At 42.8% G+C, this 14023-nt stretch overlaps 1 protein-coding gene across 4 annotated transcripts in view; it reads left to right on the forward strand.

Moving 5' to 3' along the window:
* The window catches only part of LOC137377269 (tetraspanin-18B-like), a 399133-nt gene that overhangs the window by 36191 nt on the left and 348919 nt on the right, over nucleotides 1-14023 (forward strand). The window contains exon 1 of one of the 4 annotated variants that reach the window (XM_068046811.1): nucleotides 2837-2894. The exons of the other annotated variants lie outside the window; for them this stretch is intronic. The gene's annotated coding sequence lies outside the window, so the exon portion shown is untranslated. Of the gene's footprint in view, nucleotides 1-2836; nucleotides 2895-14023 lie in introns of those variants that run through there. 4 annotated transcript variants of the gene reach the window in all.

Genomic DNA, 14023 nt, shown 5'->3' on the forward strand with positions numbered 1-14023 from the left:
TTGTGTCTATATTCTCTGGAGTTTAGAAGAATGAGAAGTGATCTCATTGAAACAGTCAAGATTATAAAAGGGCTAGACAGGGTAGATGCTGAAACGTTGTTTCCCCTGGCTGGTGAACCTAGAACAGGGGGGTGCAGTTTCAGGATATAAGGGCTGATCACTTAGACAGGGATGAGGAGAAATTTCTTCACTTAAAGGGTTGTGAATCTTTGGAATTCTCTACCCCAGAAGGTTGTAGATGCGTTCTCATTTAATATATTTAAGGCTGAGATAGACAGATTTTTGCTCTCTCTGGGAATAAAGGGATATGGGGAGCGGGTGAGAAAGTGGAGTTGAAACCCAAGATCAGCCATATCATGTTGAATGGTAGAGCAGGCTTGACAGGTCGTATGGTCTATTCCTGCTCCCATTTCTTATGTTCTTGTTATGTGGCTCTTTATTATAAACGCCTTTTGGAAATCCATGTACACCATATCGGCTGCATAAACCTCATCAACCAACTCTGTTACCTCATCAAAAAACTCAATAAAATTAATAAAGGATTATTGCCTTTAACAAATCCATGCTGACTTTCCTTAATTAATCCACATTCATCCAAGTGATTGTTAATTTTGTCCCTGATTATCATTTCTAAAAGCTTTCCCACCTTGAGGTTAAACTGAATGGCCTGTAGTTTCTGGGCTTATCCTTACAACCATTTTTTGAACAAGGATGTAATGTTTGTAATTCTCCAGTCCTCTGGAACCATCTCTGTATCTAAGGAGGATAAGAAGATGATGACCAGTGCCTCCTCAATTTTCATCATTACTTCCCTCAGTATCCTTGGATATATCTCATCCAGTTCTAGCGATGTATCAACTTTAAGTATAGCCAGCCTTTATAAACCTCCTCTTTATCAATTGTTAGCCCATCCAGAGGCTCAACTACCTCCTCTTTCACTATGACTTTGACAGCATTATCTTCCTTGGTAAAGACAGAAGCAAAGTACTCATTTAATACCTCAGCCATGCTCCTGCTTCCCTGCATTAATCCCCTTTCTGGTCCTTAATCAGCCCACCTCTCCTTTTACTATCCTTTACTAGTTATATGCCTATAAAAGACTTTTACATTCCCTTCTATGTTTAGCTGCCAGTCTCTTCTCATACTGTCTCTTTGTTTCCCTTATTTCTTTTTTCACCTCCCCTCTGAACCTTCTACATTTTGCCTCATTCTCACTTGTATTATCAACCTGACATCTGTCATACGCATCTCTTTTCTGCTTCATCTTACTCTATCTCTTTCATCACTTGGAGTTCTGGTTTTGTTTGTCTTACCTTTCCCCCACCTGGGTGTGTACCTCGACTGTACCTGAACCAACCCCTCTTTCAGGGCAGCCCATTGTTCTGTTACAGTTTTGCCTGCCAATCTTTGATTCCAATTGACCTGGGTCAGATACCACCCCTCCTCCTTTCTTCCCTTCCCTATCGTTCCTGAACACCTTGTATCCGGGAACATTTAATGCTCAGTCCTTTTTTTGAGCCGGGTCTCCATTATTGCCACAACATCATACTTGCACATGGCTATCCTCGCCTGCAGCTCACCAGCCTTATTTATTACACTCTGTGCATTCACGTACATGCACCATAAACCTAATTTAGATCTTATTGCATGCCATCTTACTTTGACTCCACATAATGTATAGGAGCAGACTGAAAGAGGGCTGTGCTATTGGAGCTACATGTTATGCAATATGTGTCTTTGCAAATAAAAGCTTCTAAGTGAATAAAGACTTGTCTTCAGCATTCTATCATTCACCACCTGGCTATCTGAGTTTTGATATCCTTCGCACAGTAATTTACCTACAAACATGCATGGGAATGTATTTTTTAACATGATTCTTTTTGCAGTTGACCTTTGATGTGCTATGTTTAATGCTCCTCACAAATGATATAAAAGTGGCTCAAACAAAATCAATGACGTGCGTGTGCTTTGAATCTTATCTCCTAAGTGTGCAGCAAATGAACACTTACACTGAGTCCTGTTATGAATGAATGTATTCAGAGGTGGTTAGGTATGCCTTTGCAATAGTGATGCGACTGAACCTCTTCCATATTTGCACCCAAGTAGACTGCATTCATTCACTGACTTCTATCCCGATTTTATGAGAAAGTGTCCTTTGATTCCGCACCCCCCCCCCATTCCCCTACAAAGGGACCCTCATTGGGATCTGGGAAAGTGCAACCCTGATTTTGCCGGAATTGGGAATCGGGGTTCTGGAATATGGAACCTTCACCAGTATTGGAAACCGCCAGGTTTAGCAAGGGATTGAACAAAACAAAGTATTTGGGAGGAGAAGAGACGAAGAGCTGGAAGTCATGGATCAGGACTTAGGTCACTAAGAGCATATAATGGCTTCAATGATAAGCAGGAATTTCTTTGAAAAGCTGGAAAGGGGTGAAAATTAGAGGATGATGTGCAAAGATCATCTGAAAGAAGCAGTGAAAAAGTATTTGTTTGATTCAGGCTGATTCCAGGGTCCCACTTTGATAAAAAAAAAGGTTAAAACAAAATGTTAAACTGCCTTTTCCTTTTACAGTTGCTGTTTATTTCCAACAATCTCTGTTTCTATTTCACACAAATTATGCTTGGTTAACAGCTGCAAACAGTTAGGTAAACTCACCAATCCAGCCATTCCTACTGGGAAGTCATGCTAAAAGAAAATAAAAACTTTCATCACAGTATAAAATTTATCTGTCTTCGGTTTTGACAGAGCCTGATTGTGACAGGGCTGGATCCAGGCCAAGGGGTCATAACTGCAAAACAGAAAATGAAGGGGCTCTTATCTCTGAAAGGAAATCAAAAGGATTGTGTATTATTGCATGAAGCTTTATTTCCATTCAGCCCTGACAAACCAGGTAAGGAATAGGTGATATCATGTTGGACAACACTGTTCTTTCACAAATAGTACCTGGAATTCAAATTCAGTCACACTGACTGGGATGAATAAGTGTGTCTCACTTTTCTCCCTCCAACGTTCCTCTCTCACGCTTTGTGTTTTTCTCTCTCTCCCTCTGGGTGCCAAATCTCTCCTACCCAATTCAACACTCTCAATTTCAGCAAATCACATAATAAGGACGAGGTAAATGATTCAAAGAACTTTGCAGCAGTGCTTTTGCTATTTACAAAACATAAGCTGTCAGATGAATCTTCATGACCACAGTTCTTTAAAGTGCACTGGTGCAATTCTGTGGAGAATTCTCTGTATCTTGCAATTTATTTATTTGATTTAAATGTTCATTGAAATAAGTTTATGGTCTACAATTTCCTCAGCAAAAACAGTGCAACTCTTATGCCGTAGCTACATAGTTAGAAAAGTTCCAAGAAATTCTGGGTCAATGTGTTACTGAACACCATCCATAGGCAGATGGAATTGAGTCTCCTGTCTCCTGTGGCTATTGAATGAATTTGGCCTCAATCAGTTCCTGGGGGTTATGGCTCCACAATAAAAAGCTATCTTTACAGTTCATCATACTGTAGGAACTCCCACTCCGTCCGAAAATGGGAGAGACAGAATGACTAAAGCTTAGAGTGAATTATTTTCTGTCTTTTTGGTTTCCATCCTTGTCTTTCCAGAGATGTGGTTTATAATTTATCAAAATCATTTTATGCTTTGATGAGATTCTAATGCTTGATTAAAGAGCACATGTCCTTTGGTATGATACTTGTCCTATTCAGGAGTCTCCATTTCTGCTGAGCTGTGATAGAGAATAAAGTGCAAAATAATTAAAAGAGAAAATAAAGTAAAAATCACTGTGCGAGGTATGTGCTAATTCTGTTGAAAATTATTTGTAACTGTCATTGGATATGTTATCAAACTGATTGCCAGTCAAAACCTTTATTGTGATTGATACTTCAATTCTAAAAGAAACTCTTTGAGACAAGTTTATTATTAGGAGCCAAAAATATGGTCCTGAGGCCCTGAATAATTGATATGGAGCTGAGCCTGACTCATGCCTGACGTGATGGGTGCCAAGAAATTCACGTTAGGAGACAATGTACTCGTTGTGAGGAAGGGTCATTAGGGCACTACTCTTCAAGCAAAGGCCCAAGGGCTATATGGCCTACTTCTGTTCCTGTATAACAACCAGTGGGCAGGGCTGTGTTCAGCCATACAGTGTCAGTAGTTGGGCCATATAGACGAGGAAGGTGCTAGTTAGCTGATCTCAGCTGGGGCAGAGGAAGTCGTGTTACAATTGTCCTCAGTATCCTCTGTTGAAGTGCGAGGAAAGAAATTGGGTTCCAGATCTAACTTGTTGCAATGCAGTAACCCCTGCTGTGATTGCATAGGCGAGTGCCTAGACTAAGCTCTGATATCATTCAGACTTGAGCAGCCAATCACGCACTCCAAAGCTTGACTACTGGAAAGAGGTGACTTGATTGAGGTAGAAAGTGCAAGCAATGCCTATGATCCAGAATGCAGCAGTGAGTTTTGTGTGTGTGTGTGGGATCAGTACAGCACTGATCTGTCTATTGACCTGCATGCAGTAATGAGTTGTGTGGGACTGTAATACAGCAATGAGCTGTGTGGAGCTGTACTACTGTAATAAGCTGCATGTGGGATGGTAGTACAGTAATGAGCCTTGTATGGGACAGTACTACAGTAATGAGCTGTGTGTGGGACTGGGACTGTATGGACTGGAGGGCATGTCTTACGAAGAAAGGTTGAGGGAGCTAGGGCTTTTCTTATTGGAGCGAAGAAGGATGAGAGGTGACTTGATAGAGGGGTACAAGATGATGAGAGACATAGATAGAGTGGATAGCCAGAGACTTTTTCCCAGGGCGGAAAGGGCTATCACCAGGGGGCATAATTTTAAGGTGATTGGAGGAAGGTTTCGGGGAGATGTCAGAGGTAGGTTCTTTACACAGAGAGTGGTGAGTGCGTGGAATGCACTGCCAGCGGTGGTAGTAGAAGCAGATACATTAGGGACATTTAAGCGACTCTTGGATAGGTACATGGATGATAGTAGAATGAAGGGTATGTAGGTAGTTTGATCTTTGAGTAGGTTAAAGGTTCGGCACAACATCATGGGCCGAAGGGCCTGTACTGTGCTGTACTGTTCTATGTTCTAATACAGTAATGAGCTGTGTGTGGGACTGTACTGCAGTTATGAGCTGTGTGGAACTATACTACAGGAATGACTTGCATGTTAGACTAAACTGTGCACATCCTTTGGAGGGGGAAAAGCAGCTTAAAATAGGTTCTCTTAAAAGGAGAAGTGAGTGATTCTAAATGTTCTGGGGATTGTGCCTCCTTAAGCGAATAAAGTATCACTCAGAGCTCCATGACGATAGTGATTGTAGAAATTTCTGATGATTGTCAGTGATCATTGAACCAATCAGACTTTCATTGGACAATGAGTTCATAAATAATCTGGCATCCCACGGAGCTTACAGGAATTGGGTTCTTTTCTGAATAATGTCTACTTGCACCATCCGGCACACGCAGGCTCACAAAGAGTGAATGCTTTCAGGGGAGAAAGGAAAGGGACAAAACGTGGTAAATGTTCTGCAGCTCCCAAAGCTGCCCCGCTTTGGATTAAAATATTTATCTTTGGTTAGGAATCAAACGGGCTCCAAGGCACCAGACACATGTGTTGCGTTACATACAATTAGATGACTTTTTAATTCAAATTATTCTCGAATACAAGCATGTTATATAACAATTGCAGACAGACATAGTGATGGACAGACTGCAGCAGCCAGTGAGAATGTCAGTCCTGATGAAAGACTGAATTAAACTGTGAAAGAAGCCTAATTAAAGTAATTGCACCTTCAAGGAGCAAGTCAAATCTAAACTATTCACTTATCTTTTATTGATTAATTTGCTTTGTCTCCACTCTCACTCTTGACCTTCACTTTACCTTATAGTTGTGTGCATTGATGTTTAAATCGGCTTTAACTAAGATTGTGGAAAGCAGCTGCTTTATATTTGAGTAAATAGCTGCCAGTGTATTCAGAGCTGAGAAAAACTCAAACAGGACCACAGCCTCAGCAGCAGCTGACCTGGGAGAGAAGTTGAAAGATTTAAAGAAATAAGCCACTGAATTTACAATCATTTTCATGTTGTCATCATGCCATTTGTAACTCAGAAAGATACTGAAGTTGGCCTTGTGCTATTTAAAAAAAAAAGTCCTATGTTTCAGGAATAAAAACTGAAAATGCTGGAAATACTCAGCAGGTCAGGCAGCATTGTAGAGAGAGAAGCAGTGTTCATGTTTCAGGTCAATGACCTTTCATCAGAACTGGGAAAAATGGAAGATGTTACAGGTGAAATGGGGGAAGATGGGAAAAAGAATAAAAAGGAAGTTCTGTGACAGAGTGGAGGGCAGGAAATGACAAAAGGGAGATGCTGCAAGGCCAAAGAGAGTGGTAATGGGACAAGTAATGAAACATTAGATGTGTCTAGAGGAGGTTGGAATGGCAGAATGAAGAATGAATGCCATCTGAAAGCAAAAAAAAAATGGAAAAAAGAGAAAAACAAGAGAAAATAACAAAATCAGGAAATAAAATGGGAGCAGAGGTTGCGATCAAAAATTGTCTGACTCAATGTTGAGTCCAGAAGGCTGTAAAGTGCCCAATTGAATGATGAATGTTCCTCGAGCTTGCATTGAGCTTCATTGGAACACTGGAGTATGTCAAGGACAGATAGGTCAGAGTGGGAGCAAGGTGGAGAACTAAAACTGCAGGCGACTGGAAGCTTGGGGTCATGCTTGTGGACTGAACAGAATTGGTACACAAGGTGTGAGCAGCGAATAAGGTATACTAAATTGAAAGAAGTACAAGTAAATCGCTGTTTCACCTGGAAGGAGTATTTGGGTACTTGGACAGTGAGGAGAGTGGAAGTAAAAGGGCAGGTGTTGCATCTCCTGTGCTTGCATGGAAAGGTTCCGTGGAAAGGGGAAGGGGTGTTAAGGGTGACTGAGAAGTGGACCAGGGTGTCGTGGAGGTAACAGTCCCTTTGGAATGCTGAAAGTGAAGGGGAGAGGAAGATGCCTTTGGTAGTGGCATCATGTGGGAGCTGCTGGAAATGGCAGAGGATGATCCATTGAATATGGAGGCCAGTGGGGTGGAAGGTGAGGACAAGGGGAACCCTCTTGTGGTACTGGGAGGGTGAGAGCAGAAGTGAGCGAAATAGATTAGATATGGTCGAGGGCTCTGTAAACCACAGTGGGGAAAATTCCTCGGTTGAGGCAAAAGCAAAATATATCGGATGCGCTAGTATGGAAGGTTGTATTGTCAGAACAGATGCGATGGAGATGGAGAATCTGGGAGAATAGAATAGAGTCTTTACAGAAAGTAGGGTGTGAGGAAGTGTAGTCAAGGTCGCTATGGGTGTCTGAATATTTATTAATAGGCTATATCCAGAAAAGGAGACAGAGAACTCAAGGAAGGAATGGGACGAATGGGAGATAGACCATGTGAAGGTGAGAGAAGGATGGAAAGTGAAAGCCATGTTGATGAAATTTTCCAGTTCAGGGAGAGAGCAGGAAGTGGTACTTTTGCAGTCATCAATGTAGTGGAAAAAAAGGTGAGGGAGGGGACCTGAGTAGGACTGCAACAAAGATTATTTCACATCCCACAAAAAGGCAGACATAGCTAGGACCCATATAGGGACCCATGGCATTGTATTATCTCATTCTAGATTAATACAAAATGAAGCTGAAGGGCAGGCGTAGAGGTTGAACGCAGAACTTTAATGGAGACTTATTGTTGCTTCAGCTTACATGTGCAAGAGAACTGAATCACATGATATTACATCACTTCCTGTGATGGTATACATATTAGCATAAATATATATTTAAATGATTATATTTAACATACCAGCAAATACACTACCACAACAACCACCTTCCCTTAAATGACAACAATAAAACTATTTACATAAAACATTCAACTGTAACAAGAACATTTGGAACACTCCTCTTCAAGGTGTTGTCAACGTTTGTCAGCTGACTCAACCAGAATTTGTGACAAAGAAGTGGGTGTCTTATCAAACTGTCCATCCTCTCCTCCTGAAGAATGTGTTTGGGAGGATTGTCCTCAGTTGTCGGTGTGTTCTTTGTTTTCTCTTCATCTGCAAAACAAAAATGGGTACATGTAGGCGATGCTGTACAGTCGCCTTGTGCATGGCTAGCAGAGAATCCCCTGAGGTGAGATTGATTCCTTCGCAGTATTACACCATTTGGTGTCGTCATTTGATACGAATGTGGTTCTTTGCACTCCTTGGACACCGCTTTTGGGATCCATGTCTGATCTTTGAGGTGAAGGACCCTCACCTTTTGGCTAACGTCTAGTGGCAGCAATTCTGCACTAACATGCATGTCATGCCCGTCTTTCATCTTGTCTTGTTTCTGATATAACCGGTCTATGATCAAGGACGAGTTGGTTAGATGATAACTTGGTAGTGCATTCTCACCGGTCGACCAAACAGAGTCTCAGCAGGTGATGGTAATCTGGAGTCTAAAGGCACTGCACAAAGCTGCAAGAACGCAACTTGGATATCTTGCCCATTTTCTGAACTTTTTGATCAGCCATTTGACTGTCCTGACCATGCATTCAGCCATCCCATTCGAATGAGGATATCGGGTGCTGATGTGACATGGTTAGTGGACTATCATTCACACATATCCTGGAACAGTTTTCCTGTGTATTGTGGACAGTGGTCGCATACCATTTCTACCGCAACACCAAAACAATTATCAATGGCAATAACACTGTTCGCCACTAATATACTCGATGTGTCTTGAAGCTCCTGCACAATGGAAAATTGGGAGTGATAGTCAGTCACTAGCAGATAGTCTTCTCTGCCCACAGAGCACAGATCTGTTGCTATCTTGATCCATGGTGACGATGGTATGTCATGCGGTTGGAGAGGCTCTTTTTGTTGACTAGCCTGGTGTTACTGACACACATCACAAGAGATCACCATCTGGCCAATGTCCTTGCTGATGCCAGGCCAGAATACTGACTCACAGGCGTGTTGTCTCATTCTTTCTATTCTCATGTGTCCTTGGTGGAGCAATGTAAGTACAGCAGACTGAAGTGTTGCTGGGATGAGTACTCCACTTTTGACAATTTTGTCTCGATATGGCCAATACATTCTCAGATTCGGAGGGATAGCCTTATGGTTTCGGGTCAACCCTCTACAATGATCTGTCACAGAGCTCACAGTATGGGGTCTTGAGAAGTCTCCCTCTGGAGTTCCTCTATCTTGTTTTGACTGAAGCACGAGATCTACCATTAATAATTGTAAGTTGCTGTCATGCTCTATCTTCGTCCACCTGTAAGTCGAGTGATATGTCTTGTGCCTTCCCAGGATTGGGCAGTCTACTTAGAGTGTCTGATAGGACCATTTGATTACTGGGTTTGTATCTGACATCACTGTTGTAGCCCTCAATCTTGCTAAGTAACTTCTGGAGTTGAGTAGTGCACACATGAGTGACTTTCTCCAGATCATCTTCAGTGGCTTATGATCTGTCTTGACTGTGAACTCTTTTCCGAATACGTATTTGGAGAACCTGATGATCCCGAAGACAAGAGCAAATGTTTCTCGTTTGACATTGGAGTAATTTGCTTGTGCTGGTGACAGATTTTTTGAACCAGATGCCTTCATGAAGAAGACATGCACCAAGACCTTTCTGTGTCAACTTCTAATATTTCCTTCCAAGGGTCATAGTATTAAAGACATGACTTGGCCGACAGTGCTTGTTTCAATGTATTGAAAGTGTGTTGGTGATCATCCTGCCATAGGAATGGCATGTCTTTCTTCAGCAATTCTTATTGGAGATGCCTTCTCTGCGAAGCTCAGTATGTATGCAGCAAGGAAGTTGAATAGACCTAAACACCTTTGCAGGTCGTCCTTGTCCTGCGGTGTTGGCATTGACTGGATGTCTTCGATCTTCCCAGGATCCGGGTGGACACCTGAACTTGAGTAAATGGCACCAAAAGAAATTATGTGATCAGCCTTAATGGAGCACTTTTTGCTGTTGAAAACCAAACCTTCACATCTGGTCTCCACTAATAATTGTAGGTTTCTATCATGCTCTTCTTCCGTACGTCCTACTATGGCAATGTCGTCCGCAATACACACAGCCTGGGACCCGCTCCGTGATCCAGTCCAAATGCTGTTGAAGTATATCCTGGCTGATGGACAGTACAAATGGTAAATGAAGGACACATACCTGCCAAAGGGAGTTCTGAACATTGTTAGCACTTGCGACCCTCTTGACAAGTGTACGGACCAATGACTGTTTTTTGCATCTAATTTGGAAAAGTGTTTTGCTCCAGCAAGCATTGGGTTTAACTCTTCTAGTGTTGGTATCTTATGAGGACATCTCTTTTCAAGGCTTTGTTTAGCCAACTCGGATCGAAACATAGTTGAATAAAACCGTCTTTCTTCTTTGCAGTAATGATGGAACTACAACAATCTGTGCGATGTTGCACATGTCGAATGATGCCTTGTTTTTCCATTCCATCCAGTTCATCTTTAACTTTTCTCGAATTTGCATGCTGCATTTTCGTGGCAGGCCAATTGATGGCATTGCACCTTCTTTAAGGTGTAGGACTGCGCCCCGTGAAAATTCCCAACCATGTCAAACCAGTCCGGGTACAACCTATGGAGGTCTTGTACTGATCCAATGGACATGCACCTCTTTTGACTGTTGTGGTCTTTTTACTAGGTCACAGAGTCATAGAGTCATAGAGTTATACAGCACAGAAACAGGCCCTTTGGCCCATCGTCTCTGTGCCAGCTATCAAGCACCTAACTATTCGAATCCCATTTTCCAGCATTTAGCCTGTAGCCTTGTATGCTATGGCGTTTCAAGTGCTCATCTAAATACTTCTTTAAATGATGTGAGGGTTCCTGCCTCTACCACCCCTTCAGGCAGTGCGTTTGAGATTCCAAGCACCCTCTGGGTGAAAGATTTTTTCCTCAAGTCCCCTCTAAACCTGCTGCTCCTTACCTTAAATCTATGCCCCCTGGTTATTGACCCCTCCGCTAAGGGAAAAAGTTTCTTCCTATCCAATCTATCAATGCCCTCATAATTTTGTATACATCAAACAGTCCCCCCTCAGCCTTCTCTGCTCTAAGGAAAACAACCCTAGCCTTCCTGTCTCTCTTCATAGCTGAAATGCTCCAGTCCAGGCAACATCCTGGTGAATCTCCTCTGCACCTTCTCCAGTGCAATCACATCCTTCCTATAGTGTGGCGACCAGAACTTTACACAGTACTCCAGCTGTGGCCTAACTAGCGTTTTATACAGCTCCATCATAACCTCCCTGCTCTTATATTCTATGCCTCAGCTAATAAAGGCAAGTGTCCCATATGCCTTCCTAACCACCTTATCTACTTGTGCTGCTGCCTTCAGTGATCTATGGACAAGTACACCAAGGTCCCTCTGACCTTCTGTACTTCTGAGGGACCTACTATCCATTGTATATTCCCTTGCCTTGTTGGTCCCCCCTCACACTTCTCAGGATTAAATTCCATCTGCCACTGCTCTGCCCATCTTACCAGCCCATCTATATCGTCTTGTAATCTAAGGCTTTCCTCCTCACTATTTATGACACCACCAATTTACATGCCATCTGCGAACTTACTGATCATACCTCCTATATTCACATCTAAATCATGAATGTACACTACAAACAGCAGGGTCCCAGCACCAATTCCTGCAGTACACCACTGGTCACAGGCATCCACTCGTAAAAACAACCCTCGGCCATCACCCTCTGCCTCCTGCCACTAAGCCAATTTTTGATCCAATTTGCCAAATTGCCCTGATCCCATGGACTCTTACCTTCTTAACCAATCTCCCATGCGGGACCTTATCAAAAGCCTTTCTGAAGTCCATGTAGACTACATCAACTGCTTTACCCTCATCTACACATCTAGTCACCACCTCGAAAAATTCAATCAAGTTAGTTAGACACGATCTCCCCCTGACAAAGCCATGCTGACTATCCCCAATTAATCCCTGCCTCGCCAGGTGAAAATTAATCCTGTTCCTCAGAATTTTTTCCAATAGTTTCCCTACCAATGATGTTAGACTCACCGGCCTGTCATTACCTGGTTTATCCCTGCTACCCTTCTTGAATAATGGTACCACATTTGCTGTCCTCCAATCCTCTGGTACCTCTCCTGTGGCCGCAGAGGATTTGAAAATTTGTGTCAGAGCCCCTGCTATCTCCTCCCTTGCCTCACATAACAGCCTGGGATACATCTCATCTGGGCCTGGGGATTTATCCACTTTTAAGCCCGCTAAATCAGCTAATACTTCCTCCCTTTCAATGCCAGTATGTTCAAGTATATTACAATTCCCCCTCCCTGATCTCTACACCTACAATCGTCCTTCTCCATAGTGAACACAGATGAAAAATAATCATTTAAAACCTCACCTATATTCTCCGGCTCCACACACAGATTGCCACTTTGGGCCCTACTCTTTCCCTGCTTATCCTCTTGCCCTTAATATACTTATAAAATGCCTTGGGATTTTCCTTTATCTTGCCCACGAGTGTTTTCTCATGCCCCCTCTTCGCTCTCCTAATTACTTTTTTAAGTATCCCCCCTACACTTTCTATACTCCTTTAGTGCCTCCGCTGTTTTCAGTGCTCTGAATCTGCCATAAGCCTCCTTTTTTTCATGATCCAATACTCTATACGCCTTGACTCTATACCCCTTGACATTCCCTGGACTTGTTGGTCCTACCCTTCACCTTAACGGGAACATGTTGGCTCTGAACTCTCACTATTTCCTCTCTGAATGACTCCCACTGGTCTGAAGTAGACTTTGCTACAAGTAGCTGCTTCCAGTCCACTTTGGCCAGATCTTGTTTGATCATTTTGAAATCGGACTGACCCCAATTCAGTACCTTTATTTCTGGCCCATCTTTGTCCTTTTCCATAACTCCCTTAAATCTTACAGAGTTATGGTCACTATCCCTGAAATGCTCCCCCACTGACACTTCTGCCACTTTTCCGGCTTCATTTCCTTAGGATTAGGTCCAGTACTGCCCCTTTCTTGTAGGACTTTGTATGTGCTGGCTCAAAAAACTCTCCTGTCTGCATTTTAAGAATTCTGCCCCCTTTAAGCCTTTTGCACAAAGACTATCCCAGTTGATATCGGGGAAGTTGAAATCCCCTACTATTACTATCCTATTATTTTTAAACCTCTCTGAGATTCGCCTACATATCTGCTCCTCTATCTCTCACTGACTGTTTGGAGGCCTGTAGTACACTCCCAGTCAAGTGTTTGCCCCTTTTTTGTTTTTAAGTTCTATCCATATTGCCTCATTTGAGGAACCTTCTAAGATATCATCCCTCCTTACTGCAGTAATTGACTCCTTGATTAACAGTGCAATGCCACCTCCTCTTTTACCCCCTCCCCTGTCATGCCTGAAGATTCTATATCCTGGAATATTGAGCTGCCAGTCCTGCCCCTCCCTCAACCATGTCTCTGTGATAGCAATAATATCATATTTCCATGTGTTAATCAATGCCCTCAATTCATCTGCCTTACTAGTAAGACTGCTTGCATTAAAACAGATGCAATCCAGCCTTGCATTTTTCACTTGTGCCTTAACAGGTCTGTATTTGCTCTGCCTTCCAGACTGACTCAGTTTTTCTTCTATATTTGACTGTGCATCATGCCCTACTGTACCTCCACTCTGCCATCCCCCTGCCAAATTAGCTTAAACCCCACCCCCCCACAACAGCACTAACAAACCTCCCAGCCAGCATGTTGGTCCCGTTCTGGCTCAGGTGCAACCTTCACCAAAAACAGACCCAGTGATCCGGAAACTAAAGCCCTCCCTCCTGCACCATCTCCTCAGCCACCAATTCATCTGCTGTATCCTCCTATTCCTATACTCACTAGAACGTGGCACTGGGAGTAATCCAGAGATTACAACCTTTGAGGTCCTGCTTTTTAATCTACTACATAGCTCCCTAAATTCTTGTTGCAGGATCTCATCCCTCTTTC

The sequence above is a fragment of the Heterodontus francisci genome, chromosome 14 (assembly GCF_036365525.1).
Source record: "Heterodontus francisci isolate sHetFra1 chromosome 14, sHetFra1.hap1, whole genome shotgun sequence".
Taxonomy (NCBI): Eukaryota; Metazoa; Chordata; class Chondrichthyes; order Heterodontiformes; family Heterodontidae; genus Heterodontus; species Heterodontus francisci.